Below are 24,112 nucleotides of genomic sequence, written 5' to 3' on the forward strand. Positions count from 1 at the left end.
CTCCCTCCCCTCTGTTGCTAGATATCTGAAGACGTATGTTGTAATATTTATATGTGCTTTGCTATGGAGGTTTTTTTCCCACTTTTTTACTCATCCTTCCCCAGCGTTGACCTTTTTCCCATCTTTTACGGGGCGCCTCGTGGCGACCCATCAGCGTTCCTGTTCTGTAACCCTGTACACTGTTTGTTTGTCTCATCTTGAACGGGTTTGGGCTGAAAACAAAGTTCCGTTGTACTTGTGCAATGACGATAAAGACCTATCCTATCCTATCCTATAATCTGCCATCGGTGTCTTCTTGGTGAGTACATTTGAGTCCTAATATTCAGAGGTGGGACCAAGTCATTGTTTTGCAAGTCACAAGTAAGTCTCAAGTCTTTGCCCTCAAGTCCGAGTCAAGTCCCGAGTCAAGACAGGCAAGCCCCGAGTCAAGTCCAAAGTCAAGACTGGAAAGTCTCAAGTCAAGTCCTAAGTCCTGCATTTTGAGTTTCGAGTCCTTTCAAGTCCTTTTAACCACAGACTAATATATTAACACAGATTGTGTATGCTTTTCAAACGCTGTATTTATTTATTAAAACAAGTGCATTTTAAATTGCAGGAAAGAAAATTGTGCTGACATTGCACTTTATAATAGCACTATTAACCAGTCATTTTAAACATGAACTCATTCCTTTACAGAACAAACACATTGAAAAATAAAGTGCAAATGTACTTATTTGTACAAAAGTGTTAACATTGAAAAAACATGACATATACGTGAACATAACAAAAAAGTTGTACTTTTTATATGTCAGGGCCCTATGCTGCATTGCATTTGCAAAAGACCAAATTAGCCAAGAGTCTGTCAGTCATTTGTGCACGATGGGGGCGTAGTATGATGCCACCATGGCTGAAAACTCGCTCCACTGGAGCACTGGAGGCAGGCACTGCCAAGACTCTCATGGCCACTCGGAACAGTGAAGGAAGAGTCTTCATGTTCAATGCCCAGAACAAAAGGGGGGAGAGAGTTGTTTTGGGTTGGTGCACTACTTGTAAGTGTATCTTGTGTTTTTTATGTTGATTTAATTAAAAAAAGAAAGAAAAAAAAAATATTTCTTGTGCGGCCCGATACCAATCGATCCACGGACCAGTACCGGGCCGCGGCCCGGTGGTTGGGGACCGCTGAGGTAAACAACCAACAGTATGTCAGAAAGCTAGCTAAAACGGTACACATATTCATAATATAGTATACATTTTAACTGACCTTTATTTGACTATTTTTGTCTTTTTTTAGGTGGCTAAAATACGCGGTGCTGCTGACCGCCGTCTAACGTTACGTGTGATATATTGACTAACGTAACCCTGCTTAAAAAAAAATCACTGAACAAAAAGTATGAATAAGGTAGTGAACTGCAACAGATTCCCGTGTTTGCAATAACGTTATAACGTTAGCAGTGAGTTTACAGCCTCACTGATTTAACTACACAGCAAATAAAAGTCACGTTACTTAGCCAATAAACGTTATCTTACATTCAAAACTTACCGTTCTTTGTGCAACTTCAAATGCCGGACGAAGTTGGAAGTTGTTGCCTCTCCATCAGTCATTTTCTAACCGCATGTGTTGCATACTGCAAACCGTTTTGTGTTGACCACCTCGTAATTTTTATACCCAAACGAAATTATTTTAGGCATCATTTTTTGTTCACTGGCGTGTGGTTTGGACATGTCTTCTTCGTTGGTTGTCCTGCAATTTGATTGGACGAATGCTGTGTGATGAAAACAAAGTAGATCTAATTTGATTGGCTGTTGTACTGAGAGCACACCAGCTGACACACGCAACGCTGATAGACAAGTACACGATGAAAAATACGGAGCGCTCCCGAATAACTTTTTCATCTTTGGGTTTTGGGGAAAGTAGCAAGTCATGTCAAGTCATGTCAATTCAAAAGGCTCAAGTCCAAGTGAAGTCACAAGTCATTGATGTTAAAGTCGAAGTCGAGTTGCAAGTCTTTTTACATTTTGTCAAGTCCAGTCTAAAGTCATCAAATTCATGACTCGAGTCTGACTCGAGTCCAAGTCATGTGACTCGAGTCCACACCTCTGCTAATATTAGTCCCTGAGATGCACAATGAGCGTACATGTAAATCCTGTCTTTGCAGCATAATCATGAGTCAGTGGTTAAAGTTAGTGACTTGCTGTTTGTTTTCTGGTGCATCTACATCTTAAGATCTCTCAAACAAGCACCTGATTGTCTCTGTGTACAAAATGTACTCATGTTAAAAACCTGTGTGCAAAGTGTCAAATACTAAACCACACCTTTCCCCCCGGTGCATGCACTGCTGCAATAAGGTGCAACAATAGTGGAACAGGGTACATTTTTCCTGCAAGAAACGCCTCCGTCAGTGAAATTCTTCTTTTTTGCCGTCTGGCTTATTATCTTTGTGTCTTCCGACTGTGCGGAGTGGGGGATCTCACGCGCTTCCAAATAGGATTTAGCGTATTCAACTGAGGTCAGGTGACATGTGACAGTCTGAGGAGAGGCATTTATCCATGAAAACATGACTACAGGAGAGAAATAGAGGAGCACCTGCAGGACAACAACCCCCAGCAGACGTGGAGTAAATTCAGGCCTAGAGAGGAAAGAAGCCATCAAGAGTAGTAGATCACTTCCAGAGGAGCTAAACTGTTGGCAGCTTTAAATCAATCTTCACCCCCTGCAGGTACATGAGGTGAGGACCCTGAGAGCAGTCAACCACAGGAAAGCTGCTGAAGCGGACTTCATCCTTTTAGCTGTGATCAAGGTGTGTGCTGGTAGGGATCCTCACCTAATTGTTTCACCTCTTTTTGACATATTTATATTTATGCTCATCTTCCAGCCACTTTGCATGCATTGCACACTAGTTGGCCTCGGAGACACAACAATCACTTTCAACACAATAGGCCCATTTCTAAAAAAAAATTAAAAATAAATCAATGGTATATTCTGCCCACTTCACTACTTGTACAATGTCACAGTGTTTGCAACATACAAACCCTGTTTCCATATGAGTTGGGAAATTGTGTTAGATGTAAATATAAACGGAATACAATGATTTGCAAATCCTTTTCAAGCCATATTCAGTTGAATATGCTACAAAGACAACATATTTGATGTTCAAACTCATAAACTTTTTTTTTTTGTTGCAAATTATCATCAACTTTAGAATTTGATGCCAGCAACACAGTGTGTAAAGGATATCACCACATGGGCTCAGAAACCCACTGTCAGTAACTACAGTTGGTCGCTACATCTGTAAGTGCAAGTTAAAACTCTCCTATGCAAGGCGAGAACCGTTTATCAACAACACCCAGAAACGCCGTCGGCTTCGCTGGGCCTGCTGAGCTCATCTAAGATGGACTGATACAAAGTGGAAAAGTGTTCTGTGGTCTGACGAGTCCACGTTTCAAATTGGTTTTTGGAAACTGTGGACCAAAGAGGAAAAGAACCATCCGGATTGTTATAGGCGCAAAGTGTAAAAGGCAGCATGTGTGATGGTATGGGGGTGTATTAGTGGCCAAGACATGGGTAACTTACACATCTGTGAAGGCACCATTAATGCTGAAAGGTACATACAGGTTTTGGAGCAACATATGCTGCCATCCAAGCAACGTTACCATGGACGCCCCTGCTTATTTCAGCAAGACAATGCCAAGCCACGTGTTACATCAACGTGGCTTCCTAGTAAAAGAGTGCGGGTACTAGACTGGCCTGCACCTGCTTTGAAGTCTACAACTGAACCTCCATTGTCACCTTGCTTGACTTCTGCTCAAAGTCTGATACTGTATGTAAGCACGATGTGACATATCTACTATCAACGTCTCAACAAGTTTCTGCGCGGCTTAAGGTGCAACCCTTTATGGGGTATACCATCCAAAGACCTCTAAATTACCCTAAAGTCAAGTCACTGCTAGGTCAAAGGACTTACTTCTAATTAGGGTGGTACGGTATACCGGTACTAGTATACAGGTAAAAGCCAGTAAATTAGAATATTTTGAAAAACTTGATTTATTTCAGTAATTGCATTCAAAAGGTGTAACTTGTACATTATATTTATTCATTGCACACAGACTGATGCATTCAAATGTTTATTTCATTTAATTTTGATGATTTGAAGTGGCAACAAATGAAAATCCAAAATTCCGTGTGTCACAAAATTAGAATATTGTGTAAGGGTTAAATTTTGAAGACACCTGGTGCCACAAACTGATCAGCTGATTAACTCAAAACACCTGCAAAGGGCTTTAAATGGTCTCTCAGTCCAGTTCTGAAGCCTACACAAACATGGGGAAGACTTCAGATTTGACAGCTGTCCAAAAGGCAACCATCGACACATTGCACAAGGAGGGAAAGACACAAAAGGTTATTGCTGAAGAGGCTGGCTGTTCTCAGAGCTCTGTGTCCAAACACATTAATGGAGAGGCAAAGGGAAGGAAAAACTGTGGTCAGAAAAAGTGTACAAGCGATAGGGATCACCGCGCCCTGGTCAAGATTGTGAAAAAAAACCCATTCAAAAATGTGGGGGAGATTCAGAAGGAGTGGACAGCTGCTGGAGTCAGTGCTTCAAGATCCACCACCAAGAGACGCTTGAAAGACATGGGTTTCAACTGCCGCATACCTCGTGTCAAGCCACTGTTGACCAAGAAACAGCGCGCAAAGCGTCTCACCTGGGCTAAGGAAAAAAAGAGCTGGACTGCTGCTGAGTGGTCCAAAGTCATGTTTTCTGACGAAAGCAAATTTTGCATTTCCTTTGGAAATCGAGGTCCCAGAGTCTGGAGGAAGACAGGAGAGGCACAGGATCCACGTTGCCTGAAGTCTAGTGTAAAGTTTCCACCATCAGTGATGGTTTGGGGTGCCATGTCATCTGCTGGTGTCGGTCCACTCTGTTTCCTGAGATCCAGGGTCAACGCAGCCGTCTACCAGCAAGTTTTAGAGCACTTCATGCTTCCTGCTGCTGACCTGCTCTATGGAGATGGAGATTTCAAGTTCCAACAGGACTTGGCGCCTGCACACAGCGCAAAATCTACCCGTGCCTGGTTTACGGACCATGGTATTTCTGTTCTAAATTGGCCCGCCAACTCCCCTGACCTTAGCCCCATAGAAAATCTGTGGGGTATTGTGAAAAGGAAGATGCAGAATGCCAGACCCAAAAACGCAGAAGAGTTGAAGGCCACTATCAGAGCAACCTGGGCTCTCATAACACCTGAGCAGTGCCAGAAACTCATCGACTCCATGCCACGCCGCATTAACGCAGTAATTGAGGCAAAAGGAGCTCCAACCAAGTATTGAGTATTGTACATGCTCATATTTTTCATTTTCATACTTTTCAGTTGGCCAACATTTCTAAAAATCCCTTTTTTGTATTAGCCTTAAGTAATATTCTAATTTTGTGACACACGGAATTTTGGATTTTCATTTGTTGCCACTTCAAATCATCAAAATTAAATGAAATAAACATTTGAATGCATCAGTCTGTGTGCAATGAATAAATATAATGTACAAGTTACACCTTTTGAATGCAATTACTGAAATAAATCAAGTTTTTCAAAATATTCTAATTTACTGGCTTTTACCTGTAGTACTGCGATACCATTGAATCATATTCCGTACTATACCGCCCTTTTTTTACAGGCATGTCGGCTCGTCGTCACGTGGTGACATTGCTGGTTTTTCACGAGCAGAGGAGCATGTTCGGCAGCGCACACACACAGAGTACTTACAAGCAGACACAGTGTGTAGACAGAAAAGGGAGAATGGACACATTTTGGTGTAAAAAGTCAAGATAAAGGTGAAGTTATAACACTGACACACCCTCAGGAAGAGGTGCTGTAGCTAGCTAGCAGCTAACGTCCATCATGTTTACATGATATTTTTTTAGCATCATACGGTTTTTTTAAATGAATTAAAGTATGTTTCTTAGAAGTAGCATTATCACTGGAGGACGAGGAATAGCTAAACATGCTTCACTACACACCGTAGGAGGATACAATAGCTCACCGGCGTCACAATGTAAACAAATGCCATGGTTGGATCTACACCTGACATCCACTGTAATGATACCAAGTACAGGAGCGTATCTAGTTGATACTACTATGATTACATCAATATTTTTCAGCATCACCAAATTCTTTAAAAAAAAAAATTATATTATGTTTATAAAGTCAGTAAATACGTCTTTGGACACACTTTGAATATGACCAATGTATGATCCTGTAACTACTTGGTATCGGATCGATACCTAAATGTGTGGTATCATCCAAAACTAATGTCAAGTATCAAAGAAGAGAAGAATAAGTGATTATTACATTTTAACAGAAGTGTAGATAGAACATGTTAAAATAGAAAATAAGTACATATTAACAGTAAATGAACAAGTGGATTAATAATCATTTTTTTACAGTTTGTCCCTCATAATGTGTACAAAATAATAGGTGTATAAATGACACAATATGTTACTGCATACGACTAATTAGGAGTCTTTGTTTGTTTACTTACTACTTGTCATGTCTGTGTGATCAGGTTTTATTTTTGGGACTTTTTGTGCACTTTTGTTTTGTTTTGTCACCATAGTTACCCATTAGTTTCACCTGTCATGTCACGCACCTGTTTTGAGTCACGCACCTGTTGTTAATCATGTCCATAAGTATTTAAGTTCATTCATTTTCTGTTGTTCGTCCTGACGACCTCACACCACATTTATGCTCTGTCCATTTTTTCCATGTCCATGTTCACGCTGCTCCTTTTTTGTCCATGCCAAGTAAGTTTTCTTTATTCAAGCCATAGTTTGCAAGTTTTGTTTAATTGTTCATAGTTTATTCTCCGCCACTGTGCGCGCTTTTTGTTTGATCCTTTTTTTTTTGTATTTATAGTCTTTAAATAAATCATGTACCTTCATTCCCGTCTCACCCGTGCCAACTTTCCGTTGCATCCCAGAAAAGCAAACTCCCAAGAAGATCAAGTCGTGACACTACTAAAAGACAAGTTGTCTAGTATGTTCACTATTTTATTTGAGGACTAAATGACAATAATAAACATATGTTTCATGTACACTAACATTTTTTTGTTCAAATAAAGCCAATAATGCCATTTTTTGTGTAAGCCCCTGTGGAGGGGAGCGTGGTCTGCGGGCCTGCCGCGGAGCGGGGTGTGTAAGGACCGGCCTCTAAGCCAGCGGCAGGTGAGTGGATTGCCCAGCTGGGGCTGGTTTATCTAATCACCTGTCACCTTTATTAGCAGCAGCCGGACTGAGACACGTGAGAGACAGAGAGAGAGAGAGACCACGGACTCCATCCATCCATCCATCTTCTTCCGCTTATCCGAAGTCGGGTCGCGGGGGCAGCAGCTTAAGCAGGGAAGCCCAGACTTCCCTCTCCCCAGCCACTTCGTCCAGCTCCTCCCGGGGGATCCCGAGGCGTTCCCAGGCCAGCCGGGAGAGATAGTCTTCCCAGCGTGTCCTGGGTCTTCCCCGTGGCCTCCTACCGGTCGGACGTGCCCGAAACACCTTCCTAGGGAGGCGTTCGGGTGGCATCCTGACCAGATGCCCGAACCACCTCATCTGGCTCCTCTCCATGTGGAGGAGCAGCGGCTTTACTTTGAGCTCCCCCCGGATGGCAGAGCTTCTCACCCTACCTCTAAGGGAGAGCCCCGCCACCCGGCGGAGGAAACTCATTTGGGCCGCTTGTACCCGTGATCTTGTCCTTTCGGTCATGACCCAAAGCTCATGACCATAGGTGAGGATGGGAACGTAGATCGACCGGTAAATCGAGAGCTTTGTCTTCCGGCTCAGCTCCTTCTTCACCACAACGGATCGATACAGCGTCCGCATTACTGAAGACGCCGCGCCGATCCGCCTGTCGATCTCACGATCCACTCTTCCCCCACTCGTGAACAAGACTCCGAGGTACTTGAACTCCTCCACTTGGGGCAAGATCTCCTCCCCAACCCGGAGATGGCACTCCACCCTTTTCCGGGCGAGAACCATGGACTCGGACTTGGAGGTGCTGATTCCCATCCCAGTCGCTTCACACTCGGCTGCGAACCGATCCAGTGAGAGCTGAAGATCTTGGCCGGAGGAAGCCATCAGGACCACATCATCTGCAAATAGCAGTGACCTAATCCTGCAGCCACCAAACCAGATCCCCTCAACGCCTTGACTGCGCCTAGAAATTCTGTCCATAAAGGTTATGAACAGAATGGGTGACAAAGGGCAGCCTTGGCGGAGTCCAACCCTCACTGGAAACGTGTCCGACTTACTGCCGGCAATGCGGACCAAGCTCTGGCACTGATCATACAGGGAGCGGACTGCCACAATAAGACAGTCCGTTACCCCATACTCTCTGAGCACTCCCCACAGGACTTCCCGAGGGACACGGTCGAATGCCTTCTCCAAGTCCACAAAACACATGTAGACTGGTTGGGCAAACTCCCATGCACCGTCAAGGACCCTGCCGAGAGTATAGAGCTGGTCCACAGTTCCACGACCAGGCCGAAAACCACACTGTTCCTCCTGAATCCGAGGTTCGACTATCCGGCGTAGCCTCCTCTCCAATACACCTGAATAGACCTTACCGGGAAAGTCTTAAATATATATTGCTGGAAAGCACACCATACTTGTGTATAAGAACAAAAAGACTTGCTCCAACCTGTCTACCGGGCTCATGAAAGATCTGTTGGCACCAGGAGAACCCTCCCACACTCAGAGACTTCCACAGCCCCTTTATTTAGAAAAGTATGGAAATACATATTGATACCGGTACCAAAATATTGGTATGGGGACAACAGTACTTGTAATCGGACACAAGCATGGCTACTACCTGTGAATGATAATGCACCTCCCACACAAAGGTGGTATCTCTGCCACCACAGACCCGCATCCCTTCCCTTGGGCCTGACAGTTGGCATTCTTTAACTCCCGTACCTTCATTATTAACTCTGAATGTGGTCCGCCTATCTACCATTTGTGCAGTTTATTAGTCAAAATGTGAGCGGTGCATTTAACGAGGAGGAAGCACAGCTGCGGGGCATTAAAGCCGTGATGGAGTTGGCGAGACACGAGCAGTGGTCCCGTGACGCTCGGCTGGCGTGCGCGTGGACCGCAATTAGACCGTTAGCCACTTTGAGAGAGAGAGAGAACACATTTCCAGTCTTCAATCAAAAGCCCAGGACATTCCAGGATGCACTGCCAGAGTGCACTGAACTCTTGAAGAGTTGTTCCATAACACTCATCTTGGAGATGGTGACTTCACTGACCTTAGCCAAACACGACTGACTGATGCTGCATTCAATGACTGGGGACGTGTACACTCACTGGACTGTGCAATCTACTAATACAACTTGCAATCAATCAATCAATCAATCAATCAATCAATCAATCAAAACACACCTCATGCTGCCTACTTCATGACATTCATCAATGAGAACCACCCCCACCAAGGACTGGTTTCACTGCTGGACTCTAGAAATCAATCAATCAATCAATGTTTACTTATATAGCCCTAAATCACAAGTGTCTCAAAGGGCTGCACAAGCCACAACGATATCCTCGGCTCAGATCCCATATCAGGGCAAGGAAAAACTCAATCCAATGGGATGACAATGAGAAACCATGGAGGGGACCGCAAATGTGGAAACCCCCCCCTGGGCGACCGGTGCAATGGACGTCGAGTGGTTCTAGTTCATAGTGTGAAAGTCCAGTCCATAGTGGATCTAACATAATAGTGTGAGAGTCCAGTCCATTGTGGATCTAACACAATAGTGTGAGAGTCCAGTCCATAGTGGATCTAACATAATATTGTGAGAGTCCAGTCCATAGTGGATCTAACATAATAGTGTGAGAGTCCAGTCCATAGTGGATCTAACATAATATTGTGAGAGTCCAGTCCATAGTGGATCTAACATAATAGTGTGAGAGTCCAGTCCATAGTGGATCTAACATAATAGTGAGAATCCAGTCCATAGTGGATCTAACATAATATTGTGAAGGTCCAGTCCATAGTGGATCTAATATAATAGTGAGAGTCCAGTCCATAGTGGATCTAACATAATAGTGTGAGAGTCCAGTCCATAGTGGATCTAACATAATAGTGTGAGAGTCCAGTCCATAGTGGCTCTAACATAATATTGTGAGAGTCCAGTCCATAGTGCATCTAACATAATAGTGTGAGAGTCCAGTCCATAGTGGATCTAGCATAATATTGTGAGAGTCTAGTCCATAGTGGATCTAACATAATAGTGTGAGAGTCCAGTCCATAGTGGATCTAACATAATAGTGTGAAAGTCCAGTCCATAGTGGATCTAACATAATAGTGTGAGAGTCCAGTTCATAGTGGATCTAACATAATAGTGAGAGTCCAGTCCATAGTGGATCTAACATAATAGTGAGAGTCCAGTCCATAGTGGATCTAACATAAAAGTGTGAGAGTCCAGTCCATAGTGGATCTAACATAATAGTGTGAGAGTCCAGTCCATAGTGGTTGTAACATAATAGTGTGAGAGTCCAGTCCATAGTGGATCTAACATAATAGTGTGAGAGTCCAGTCCATAGTGGATCTAACATAATAGTGTGAGAGTCCAGTCCATAGTGGATCTAACATAATAGTGTGAGAGTCCAGTCCATAGTGGATCTAACATAATAGTTTGAGAGTCCAGTCCATAGTGGATCTAACATAATAGTGTGAGAGTCCAGTCCATAGTGGATCTAACATAATAGTGTGAGAGTCCAGTCCATAGTGGATCTAGCATAATATTGTGAAAGTCCAGTCCATAGTGGATCTAACATAATAGTGGGAGTCCAGTCCATAGTGGATCTAACATAATAGTATGAGAGTCCAGTCCATAGTGGATCTAACATAATAGTGTGACAGTCCAGTCCATAGTGGATCTAACATAATAGTGAGAGTCCAGTCCATAGTGGATCTAACATAGTAGTGTGAGAGTCCAGTCCATAGTGGATCTAACATAATAGTGTGAGAGTCCAGTCCATAGTGGATCGAACATAATAGTGTGAGAGTCCAGTCCATAGTGGATCTAACATAATATTGTGAGAGTCCAGTCCATAGTGGATCTAACATAATAGTGTGAGAGTCCAGTCCATAGTGGATCTAACATAATATTGTGAGAGTCCAGTCCATAGTGGATCTAACATAATAGTGTGAGAGTCCAGTCCATAGTGGATCTAGCATAATATTGTGAAAGTCCAGTCCATAGTGGATCTAACATAATATTGTGAGAGTCCAGTCCATAGTGGATCTAACATAATAGTGTGAGAGTCCAGTCCATGGTGGATTGAGCATAATAGTGTGAGAGTCCAGTCCATAGTGGATCTAACATAATAGTGTGAGAGTCCAGTCCATAGTGGTTGTAACATAATAGTATGAGAGTTCAGTCCATAGTGGATCTAACATAATAGTGTGAGAGTTCAGTCCATAGTGGATCTAACATAATAGTGTGAGAGTCCAGTCCATAGTGGATCTAACATAATAGTGTGAGAGTCCAGTCCATAGTGGATCTAACATAATAGTGATAGTCCAGTCCATAGTGGATCTAACATAATAGTGTGAGAGTCCAGTCCATAGTGGATCTAACATAATAGTGTGAGAGTCCAGTCCATAGTGGATCTAACGTAATAGTGTGAGAGTCCAGTCCATAGTGGATCTAACATAATAGTGAGAGTCCAGTCCGTAGTGGATCTAACATAATAGTGTACGAGTCCAGTCCATAGTGGATCTAACATAATAGTGTGAGAGTCCAGTCCATAGTGGATCTAACATAATAGTGAGAGTCTAGTCCATAGTGGATCTAACATAATAGTGAGAGTCCAGTCCATAGTGGATCTAGCATAATATTGTGAAAGTCCAGTCCATAGTGGATCTAACATAATAGTGTGAGAGTCCAGTCCATAGTGGATCTAACATAATAGTGTGAGAGTCCAGTCCATAGTGGATCTAACATAATAGTGTGAGAGTCCAGTCCATAGTGGATCTAACATAATAGTGAGAGTCCAGTCCATAGTGGATCTAACATAATAGTGAGAGTCCAGTCCATAGTGGATCTCACATAATAGTGTGAAAGTCCAGTCCATAGTGGATCTAGCATAATATTGTGAAAGTCCAGTCCATAGTGGATCTAACATAATAGTGTGAGAGTCCAGTCCATAGTGGATCTAACATAATAGTGTGAGAGTCCAGTCCATAGTGGCTCTAACATAATATTGTGAGAGTCCAGTCCATAGTGGATCTAACATAATAGTGTGAGAGTCCAGTCCATAGTGGATCTAACATAATAGTGAGAGAGTCCAGTCCATAGTGGATCTAACATAATATTGTGAAAGTCCAGTCCATAGTGGATCTAACATAATAGTGAGAGTCCAGTCCATAGTGGATCTAACATAATAGTGTGAGAGTCCAGTCCATAGTGGATCTAACATAATAGTGTGAGAGTCCAGTCCATAGTGGATCTAACATAATAGTGGGAGTCCAGTCCATAGTGGATCTAACATAATAGTATGAGAGTCCAGTCCATAGTGGATCTAACATAATAGTGTGAAAGTCCAGTCCATAGTGGATCTAACATAATAGTGTGAGAGTCCAGTCCATAGTGGATCTAACATAATAGTGTGAGAGTCCAGTCCATAGTGGATCTAACATAATAGTGTGAGAGTCCAGTCCATAGTGGATCTAACATAATAGTGTGAGAGTCCAGTCCATAGTGGATCTAACATAATAGTGTGAGAGTCCAGTCCATAGTGGATCTAACATAATAGTGTGAGAGTCCAGTCCATAGTGGATCTAACATAACAGTGAGAGTCCAGTCCATAGTGGATCTAACATAATAGTGTGAGAGTCCAGTCCATAGTGGATCTAACATAATAGTGAGAGTCCAGTCCATAGTAGATCTAACATAATTGTGTGAGAGTCCAGTCCATAGTGGATCTAGCATAATAATGTGAGAGTCCAGTCCATAGTGGATCTAACATAATAGTGAGAGTCCAGTCCATAGTGGATCTAACATAATAGTGTGAGAGTCCAGTCCATAGTGGATCTAACATAATAGTGTGAGAGTCCAGTCCATAGTGGATCTAACATAATAGTGTGAGAGAACAGTCCATAGTGGATCTAACATAATAGTGTGAGAGTCCAGTCCATAGTGGATCTAACATAATAGTGTGAGAGTCCAGTCCATAGTGGATCTAACATAATAGTGTGAGAGTCCAGTCCATAGTGGATCTAACATAATAGTGTGAGAGTCCAGTCCATAGTGGATCTAACATAATAGTGTGAGAGTCCAGTCCATAGTGGATCTAACATAATAGTGTGAGAGAACAGTCCATAGTGGATCTAACATAATAGTGTGAGAGTCCAGTCCATAGTGGATCTAGCATAATATTGTGAAAGTCCAGTCCATAGTGGATCTAACATAATAGTGTGAGAGTCCAGTCCATAGTGGATCTAACATAATAGTGTGAGAGTCCAGTCCATAGTGGATCTAACATAATAGTGAGAGTCCAGTCCATAGTGAATCTAACATAATAGTGTGAGAGTACAGTCCATAGTGGATCTAACATAATAGTGAGAGTCCAGTCCATAGTGGATCTAACATAATAGTGAGAGTCCAGTCCATAGTGGATCCAACATAATAGTGAGAGTCCAGTCCATAGTGGATCTAACATAATAGAGAGAGTCCAGTTCATAGTGGATCTAACATAATAGTGTGAGAGTCCAGTCCATAGTGGATCTAACATAATAGTGTGAGAGTCCAGTCCATAGTGGATCTAACATAATAGTGAGAGTCCAGTCCATAGTGGATCTAACATAATAGTGTGAGAGTCCAGTCCATAGTGGATCTAACATAATAGTGAGAGTCCAGTCCATAGTGGATCCAACATAATAGTGTGAGAGTCCAGTCCATAGTGGATCTAACATAATAGTGTGAGAGTCCAGTCCATAGTGGATCTAACATAATAGTGAGAGTCCAGTCCATAGTGGATCTAACATAATAGTGAGAGTCCAGTCCATAGTGGATCTAACATAATAGTGTGAGAGTCCAGTCCATAGTGGTTGTAACATAATAGTGAGAGTCCAGTCCACAGTGGATCTAACATAATAGTGAGAGTCCAGTCCATAGTGGATCTAACATAATAGTGTGAGAGTCCAGTCCATAGTGGATCTAACATAATAGTCTGAGAGTCCAGTCCATAGTGGATCTAACATAATAGTGTGAGAGTCCAGTCCATAGTGGATCTAACATAATAGTGTGAGAGTCCAGTCCATAGTGGATCTAACATAATAGTGAGAGTCCAGTCCATAGTGGATCTAACATAATAGTGAGAGTCCAGTCCATAGTGGATCTAACATAATAGTGAGAGTCCAGTCCATAGTGGATCTAACATAATAGAGAGAGTCCAGTTCATAGTGGATCTAACATAATAGTGTGAGAGTCCAGTCCATAGTGGATCTAACATAATAGTGTGAGAGTCCAGTCCATAGTGGATCTAACATAATAGTGAGAGTCCAGTCCATAGTGGATCTAACATAATAGTGAGAGTCCAGTCCATAGTGGATCCAACATAATAGTGTGAGAGTCCAGTCCATAGTGGATCTAACATAATAGTGTGAGAGTCCAGTCCATAGTGGATCTAACATAATATTGTGAAAGTCCAGTCCATAGTGGATCTAACATAATAGTGAGAGTCCAGTCCATAGTGGATCTAACATAATAGTGAGAGTTCAGTCCATAGTGGATCTAACATAATAGTGAGAGTTCAGTCCATAGTGGATCTAACATAATAGTGTGAGAGTCCAGTCCATAGTGGATCTAACATAATAGTGTGAGAGTCCAGTCCATAGTGGATCTAACATAATATTGTGAAAGTCTAGTCCATAGTGGATCTAACATAATAGTGAGAGTCCAGTCCATAGTGGGGCCAGCAAGAGACCATCCTGAGCGGAGACAAGTCAGCAGCGCAGAGATGTCCCCAACCGATGCACAGGCGAGCAGTCCACCCCGGGTCCCGACTCTGGACAGCCAGCACTTCATCCATGGCCACCGGACCAGCACGTCACAGGGGGACACACACCCTGGACTTGGTCATAAACCACAGCCTCTCATTGGTGTATACTCTGTAGTGAACCTGGCTGTGTCAGACCACTATTGTGTACTCTGTAGTGGACCTGGCTGTGTCAGACCACTATTGTGTGTTCTCTGTAGTGGACCTGGCTGTGTCAGACCACTATTGTGTGTTCTCTGTAGTGGACCTGGCTGTGTCAGACCACTATTGTGTGTTCTCTGTAGTGGACCTGGCTGTGTCAGACCACTATTGTGTGTTCTCTGTAGTGGACCTGGTTGTGTCAGACCACTATTGTGTGTTCTCTGTAGTGGACCTGGCTGTGTCAGACCACTATTGTGTACTCTGTAGTGGACCTGGTTGTGTCAGACCACTATTGTGTTCTCTGTAGTGGACCTGGCTGTGTCAGACCACTATTGTGTGTTCTCTGTAGTGGACCTGGCTGTGTCAGACCACTATTGTGTGTTCTCTGTAGTGGACCTGGCTGTGTCAGACCACTACTGTGTGTTCTCTGTAGTGAACCTGGCTGTGTCAGACCACTATTGTGTTCTCTGTAGTGGACCTGACTGTGTCAGACCACTATTGTGTTCTCTGTAGTGGACCTGGCTGTGTCCGACCACTATTGTGTGTTCTCTGTAGTTGACCTGGCTGTGTCCGACCACTATTGTGTGTTCTCTGTAGTGGACCTGGCTGTGTCAGACCACTATTGTGTTCTCTGTAGTGGACCTGGCTGTGTCAGACCACTATTGTGTTCTCTGTAGTGGACCTGGCTGTGTCAGACCACTATTGTGTGTTGTCTGTAGTGGACCTGGCTGTGTCAGACCACTATTGTGTTCTCTGTAGTGGACCTGGCTGTGTCCGACCACTATTGTGTTCTTTGTAGTGGACCTGGCTGTGTCAGACCACTATTGTGTGTTCTCTGTAGTGAACCTGGCTGTGTCAGACCACTATTGTGTGTTCTCTGTAGTGAACCTGGCTGTGTCAGACCACTATTGTGTGTTCTCTGTAGTGGACCTGGCTGTGTCCGACCACTATTGTGTTCTCTGTAGTGGACCTGGCTGTGTCAGACCACAATTGTGTGTTCTCTGTAGTGGACCTGGCTGTGTCCGACCACAATTGTGTGTTCTCTGTAGTGGACCTGGCTGTGTCAGACCACTATTGTGTTCTCTGTAGTGGACCTGGCTGTGTCAGACCACAATTGTGTGTTCTCTGTAGTGGACCTGGCTGTGTCAGACCACTATTGTGTTCTCTGTAGTGGACCTGGTTGTGTCAGACCACTATTGACAGAAAGTTTCTGCTGAACTTGTATCTGCATCATGTTATCGTTGATCATTTAAACAGGAAACTAAAATCAATACTGGACACAGTAGCTCCACTTTTAACAAAACAAAACAAAACCTAGACCCCTATGGAGAAACAAGGAGAAATTACGTCAATTGTAAAAAAAAATAGTAATAAGTAGTTTAATAAAGCTTTTAAAATATTAGTTGTTCTATAATTTAATGAGCTGCTTATGACCCCGTGCCCTCTAAAGTCCCAAACATATGTTGACAAAATACAGGTTGAAATAGAAATTTCTGTTTTGATGTTTCTCACCAGGCCCAATTATTTTGTAGGGAATCAGTTCCACATCTCAAAGCAAGGCCGTGTCTCTTGAAACATCTTGAAGGAAACAGAACACACTTGAACAGAAAGTGGGACAAAAGCAACAGACAGACATCAAATCATTATTCATTCCACTCAGTGTTGAGATCAAGTCTGGTATTCAAGGTTGACTCAGGCTAACATCTCCAGCAGGAAGTTTCTCTTCTTCTTTTGTGCAAGTAAAGAAGCCCGGAGAGCTCCAGTTTGATGGAGATAGAAAGTACAGGTAAAAGCCAGTAAATTAGAATATTTTGAAAAACTTGATTTATTTCAGTAATTGCATTCAAAAGGTGTAACTTGTACATTATATTTATTCATTGCACACAGACTGATGCATTCAAATGTTTATTTCATTTAATTTTGATGATTTGAAGTGGCAACAAATGAAAATCCAAAATTCCGTGTGTCACAAAATTAGAATATTACTTAAGGCTAATACAAAAAAGGGATTTTTAGAAATGTTGGCCAACTGAAAAGTATGAAAATGAAAAATATGAGCATGTACAATACTCAATACTTGGTTGGAGCTCCTTTTGCCTCAATTACTGCGTTAATGCGGCGTGGCATGGAGTCGATGAGTTTCTGGCACTGCTCAGGTGTTATGAGAGCCCAGGTTGCTCTGATAGTGGCCTTCAACTCTTCTGCGTTTTTGGGTCTGGCATTCTGCATCTTCCTTTTCACAATACCCCACAGATTTTCTATGGGGCTAAGGTCAGGGGAGTTGGCGGGCCAATTTAGAACAGAAATACCATGGTCCGTAAACCAGGCACGGGTAGATTTTGCGCTGTGTGCAGGCGCCAAGTCCTGTTGGAACTTGAAATCTCCATCTCCATATAGCAGGTCAGCAGCAGGAAGCATGAAGTGCTCTAAAACTTGCTGGTAGACGGCTGCGTTGACCCTGGATCTCAGGAAACAGAGTGGACCGACACCAGCAGATGACATGGCACCCCAAACCATCACTGATCGTGGAAACTTTAAACTAGACTTCAGGCAACGTGGATCCTGTGCCTCTCCTGTCTTCCTCCAGACTCTGGGACCTCGATTTCCAAAGGAAATGCAAAATTTGCATGGTTGGGTGATGGTTTGGGGTGCCATGTCATCTGCTGGTGTCGGTCCACTCTGTTTCCTGAGATCCAGGGTCAACGCAGCTGTCTACCAGCAAGTTTTAGAGCACTTCATGCTTCCTGCTGCTGACCTGCTCTATGGAGATGGAGATTTCAAGTTCCAACAGGACTTGGCGCCTGCACACAGCGCAAAATCTACCCGTGCCTGGTTTACGGACCATGGTATTTCTGTTCTAAATTGGCCCGCCAACTCCCCTGACCTTAGCCCCATAGAAAATCTGTGGGGTATTGTGAAAAGGAAGATGCAGAATGCCAGACCCAAAAACGCAGAAGAGTTGAAGGCCACTATCAGAGCAACCTGGGCTCTCATAACACCTGAGCAGTGCCAGAAACTCATCGACTCCATGCCACGCCGCATTAACGCAGTAATTGAGGCAAAAGGAGCTCCAACCAAGTATTGAGTATTGTACATGCTCATATTTTTCATTTTCATACTTTTCAGTTGGCCAACATTTCTAAAAATCCCTTTTTTGTATTAGCCTTAAGTAATATTCTAATTTTGTGACACACGGAATTTTGGATTTTCATTTGTTGCCACTTCAAATCATCAAAATTAAATGAAATAAACATTTGAATGCATCAGTCTGTGTGCAATGAATAAATATAATGTACAAGTTACACCTTTTGAATGCAATTACTGAAATAAATCAAGTTTTTCAAAATATTCTAATTTACTGGCTTTTACCTGTATACAGTGGTGGTCAAAAGTCTACATAGACTTGTAAAGAACATCATGTCATGGCTGTCTGGACTTTACAATCATTTCTACAACTCTTATTTTTTTGTGATGTAGTGATTGGAGCACATACTTGTTGCTCACAAAAAACATTCATGAAGTTTGCTTCTTGTATGAATTTATTATGGCTCTACTGAAAATGTGAGGGTGAAAAGTATACATACAGCAATGTTAATATTTGCTTACATGTCCCTTGGCAAGTTGACCTGCAATAAGGCGCTTTTGGTAGCCATCCACAAGCTTCTGCTTTACCACTTGACCACTAAATTGCTGCAGTTCAGCTAAATGTGTTGCTTTTCTGACATGGACTTGTTTCTTCAGCATTGTCCACACCTTTAAGTCAGGACTTTGGTGAAGGCCATTCTAAAACCTTCATTCTAGCCTGATTTAGCCATTCCTTTACCACTTTTGAGGTGTGTTTGGGTTCATTGTCCTGTTGGAACACCCAACTGCGCCCAAGACCCAACCTCCGGGCTGATGATTTAGGTAGGTTGTCCTGAAGAATTTGGAGCTAATCCTCCTTTTTCATTGTCCCATTTAAAGCAGCAGTTCCATTGGCAGCAAAACAGGACCGGAGCATAATATCGTATTTTTCGGACTATAAGTGGCAGTTTTTTTCATAGTTTGGCCGGGAGTGCGACTTATACTCAGGAGCGACTTATGTGTGAAATGATGAACACATTAGCGTAAAATATCAAATAATATTATTGATGTCATTCACGTAAGAGACTAGACGTATAAGATTTCATGGGATTTAGCAATTAGGAGTGACAGATTGTTTGGTAAACGTATAGCATGTTCTATATGTTATAGTTACCGTATTTTCCGCACCATAAGGCGCCCTGGGTTATAAGCCGCGCCTTCAATGAACGGCATATTTCAAAACTTTGTCCACCTATAAGCCGCCCCGTGTTATAAGCCGCATCTAACTGCGCTAAAGGAATGTCAAAAAAACAGTCAAATAGGTCAGTCAAACTTTAATAATATATTAAAACCAGCGTGATGTGGGCGCGCATGGAGTCGTATATCAACATGGACGGAGCTGCGTGAAAAAAGCCACCCGGCCTCTTCGCGTAAACTTAAACTTACCTTAACCACTCGCTCATCTTTTCTTCATCCATCCATCCCTTCGAGTTAGCTTTTATGATGACGCCGGCTGGAAAGGTCTCTTTTGGCAAGGTCTTCCTTTTGAATATCACCATGGGTGGAAGTTTCTGGCCATTAGCATGGCAAGCTAGAACCACAGTGAAGGATGACTTCTCATTCCCTGTGGTGCGAATATTCACCGTACGTGCTCCCGTTGTATCCACAGTGCGGTTCACAGGAATATCAAAAGTCAGTGGAACCTCGTCCATGTTGATAATGTTCTCTGGCCGGATCTTTTTTTCAGCTATCTTGTTTTTACAATATGCACGGAAAGTAGCCAGCTTTTCTTGAAAGTCTTTAGGCAGTTGCTGTGAAATAGTAGTCCGTGTGCGGATGGAGAGATTGCGTCTTTTCATGAACCGGAAACCTGTCGCTTAGTAGGAGCCATTTTGTGGTCTTTACAGATGTAAACACACAAAGGAAATGAAACGTACGGTAATATCCACGCGCTTTTTCTTCTTCTACGCGGGCGGGTGGTTGCTTACAGTAGAAGAAGAAGCGCTTCCTGTTCTATGGGGGCGGGTGCTTACCTTGGCGGTTGCTTGCGTAGAAGAAGAAGCACTTCCTCTTCTACGGGGAAAAAAGATGGCGGCTGTTTACCGTAGTTGCGAGACCGAAACTTTATGAAAATGAATCTTAATATTAATCCATATATAAAGCGCACCGGGTTATAAGCCGCACTGTCAGCTTTTGAGTAAATTTGTGGTTTTTAGGTGCGGCTAATAGTGCGGAAAATACGGTATTTGAATGACTCTTACCATAATATGTTACCTTAACATACCAGTTGGTTATTTATGCCTCATATAACATACACTTATTCAGCCTGTTGTTCACTATTCTTTATTTATTTTAAATTGCCTTTCAAATGTCTATTCTTGGGGTTGGCTTTTATCAAATACATTTTCCCAAAAAATGTGACTTATATATGTTTTTTACCTTCTTTGTTATGCATTTTCGGCCGGTGCAACTTATACTCCAAAAAATACAGTGCTACCACCACCATGCTTGATGGTAGGCTTGGTGTTCCTGGGATTAAAGGCCTCACCTTTTCTCCTCCAAACATATTGCTGGGTATTGTGGTCCAAACAGCTCCATTTTTGTTTCATCTGACATCACATGGACAAAGATAAGACCTTCTGGAGGAAAGTTATGTTTGCCAAAGATAATTGGATGTACTGGTGTCAACTGGAAACCCTCAACACTATAACATTTAAAGTAAACTTTGATTGATTGATTGATTGATTGATTGATTGATTGACACCCTAAACACTTTGGCTATGCTTAGATGGATTAAATATTTGGGGTTTTGGCACCAACCGTTGGACTTGATCTGACCAATCTAAGTCTATGAGCACAAACTGATGAAGCCTACTCGGATGAGCGATGAAACGTCTTCCAAGACAAACCAAGCAGTCCAGTTGCGAACCTTTAAGTCAGGACTTTGGGAAGGCCATTCTAAAACCTTCATTCTAGCCTGATTTAGCCATTCCTTTACCACTTTTGAGGTGTGTTTGGGGTCATTGTCCTGTTGGAACACCCAACTGCGCCCAAGACCCAACCTCCGGGCTGATAGCCAAAGTGTTTAGGGCAGGGGTGCTCATTACGTCGATCGCGAGCTACCGGTCGATCTTGGAGGGTGTGTCAGTCGATCACCAGCCAGGCATTAAAAAAATAGTCCTAAAAATGAGCGATCATAAATCTTCACCAAGACGTCACTTTCGTCACTTGATTGACATTCACGGCACCCGAGGGTCTTCTGAGATGACGCTGGCTGCTGCCAGCTCATTAAAATTACCGACTGGAAGGCGAGAAACACTTTATTTCAACAGACTCTGGCGCCGTACCTGTCGTCAAAACTCCAAAGACCGACTGCACAGTTGCACAATAAAAGCTCTGCTTCATCCTGCCTGCGCTAACAAAATAAGAGTCTCAGAAAGCTGGCGTGCACAAGCTAGCAAGCTACGGAGTTTGCCGACAATGTATTTCTTGTAAAGTGTATACAAAGGAGTACGGAAGCTGGACAAATAAGATGCCAAAAACCAACCACTTTCATGTGGTATTGGACAGAAAGGAGGACTTTTTTTCTCCTCCATTCGAAAATGTGGACGTTATCATCACCACTGTCTGATTCCTATCAATGGAAGTCCTCACAATCAGGTAATACACCAACTTATATTCTTGTCTTCATGAAAGAAAGGAATCTATATGTGTTAAACATGCTTGTATTATCTTTAAACACCTTTAACTTAACAATATTAACTATATGTGTTAAACATGCTTGTATTATCTTTAAACACCTTTAACTTATTAACAATATTAACTATATGTGTTAAACATGCTTGTATTGTCATTAAACACCTTTAACTTGTTAACAATATTAACTATATGTGTTAAACATGCTTGTATTATCATTAAACACCTTTAACTTGTTAACAATATTAACTATATGCGTTAAACATGCTTGTATTATCTTTAAACACCTTTAACTTAACAATATTAACTATGTGTTAAACATGCTTGTATTATCATTAAACACCTTTAACTTATTAACAATATTAACTATATGTGTTAAACATGCTTGCATTATCTTTAAACACCTTTAACTTGTTAACAATATTAACTATATATGTTAAACATGCTTGTATTATCTTTAAACACCTTTAACTTGTTAACAATATTAAGTATGTGTTAAACATGCTTGTATTATCTTTAAACACCTTTAACTTATTAACAATATTAACTATGTGTTAAACATGCTTGTATTATCTTTAAACACCTTTAACTTATTAACAATATTAACTATATGTGTTAAACATGCTTGTATTATCTTTAAACACCTTTAACTTGTTAACAATATTAACTATATGTGTTAAACATGTTTGTATTATCTTTAAACACCTTTAACTTATTAACAATATTAACTTTATGTGTTAAACATTCTTGCATTATCTTTAAACACCTTTAACTTGTTAACAAAAACATATATTTCATAAATAAGTAAATATAAATGATATATATGAATGAGGTAGATCCCCACGACTTGATCAATTGAAAAGTAGCTCGCCTGCAGAAAAAGTGTGAGCACCCCTGGTTTAGGGTGTCAATCAATCAATCAATCAATCAATCAAAGTTTACTTTAAATGTTATAGTGTTGAGGGTTTCCAGTTGATTCCAGTACATCCAATTATCTTTGGCAAACATAACTTTCCTCCAGAAGGTCTTATCTTTGTCCATGTGATGTCAAGTGAAACAAAAATGGAGCTGTTTGGACCACAATACCCAGCAATATGTTTGGAGGAGAAAAGGTGAGGCCTTTAATCCCAGGAACACCACACCTACCGTCAAGCATGGTGGTGGTAGTATTATGCTCTGGGCCTGTTTTGCTACCAATGGAACTGCTGCTTTAAATGGGACAATGAAAAAGGAGGATTAGCTCCAAATTGTTCAGGACAAGCTAAAATCATCAGCTCGCAGTTGGGCGCAGTTGGGTGTTCCAACAGGACAATGACCCCAAACTCACAAAAATAAGAGTTGTAGAAATTATTGTAAAGTCAAGACAGCCATGACATGATGTTCTTTACACTTTTGACCAGGACTGTGTGTCATAGGGTTCCTGCGCCAGAGAAAATGACATCAATCAGAGCATCAAGGGGGCTGAACCACTGAGACGTTTTGGAGACGGGGCCCGAGGCTACCGATTGCCCTCTGGGGGGGTTCAGCTCCTCGCCGAGGTGGGCCTACTTGACATGGAGATATAATCTTTATCCCCAGGAGTAAGCAGGATGACATGCACATTTGGTTTTCCCAAACAAGACCTAACTCGGCATAAATTGAAGTCAACATGCATGAGGACTGTGATTGCCTCAGAAGCCAACACTGATCCGGGGCCTACACGGCGTAATGACGAAGAAGCATCTTCACACGGAGGAACAACATCAATGTGCACAGCAGACTGGATAGAAGCATCCGGCATCGTTAAACAATGAAATAATAAATGCATGATTTCAAAAATAAAAATGAGCAACAATTAGGTCCGTTTATGTAAGCAAAATACCTTTTTTTAAAGCTCTCGCCATGGCGACCATTAGAAGCGATGTACAAGGCTGGAAACGCTACAAGAACAGGGAGGGCGGGTGGAAGGACGATGCAACAAAAGCATAAAAACTACCATTTCACCAGTGGTGTGCCTGCAAGACCTTCTCTGCTGGCCGAACATAACCACGAATCATCATCATCATAATTAAAGATAAAAGTGTTAGGATAATTATGTATAAGGTATCACACAACTCTTATACTTAAAGGCCGTTGCTATAGTTATCATCAATTGTGCTGAAGTTGTACTTTTCTATATGTTGCCTCGCAGCAGCAGTTTGTTTCCAGACCCTGCC

Source organism: Nerophis lumbriciformis, linkage group LG17, assembly GCF_033978685.3.
Source record: "Nerophis lumbriciformis linkage group LG17, RoL_Nlum_v2.1, whole genome shotgun sequence".
In the NCBI taxonomy this organism is placed as follows: Eukaryota; Metazoa; Chordata; class Actinopteri; order Syngnathiformes; family Syngnathidae; genus Nerophis; species Nerophis lumbriciformis.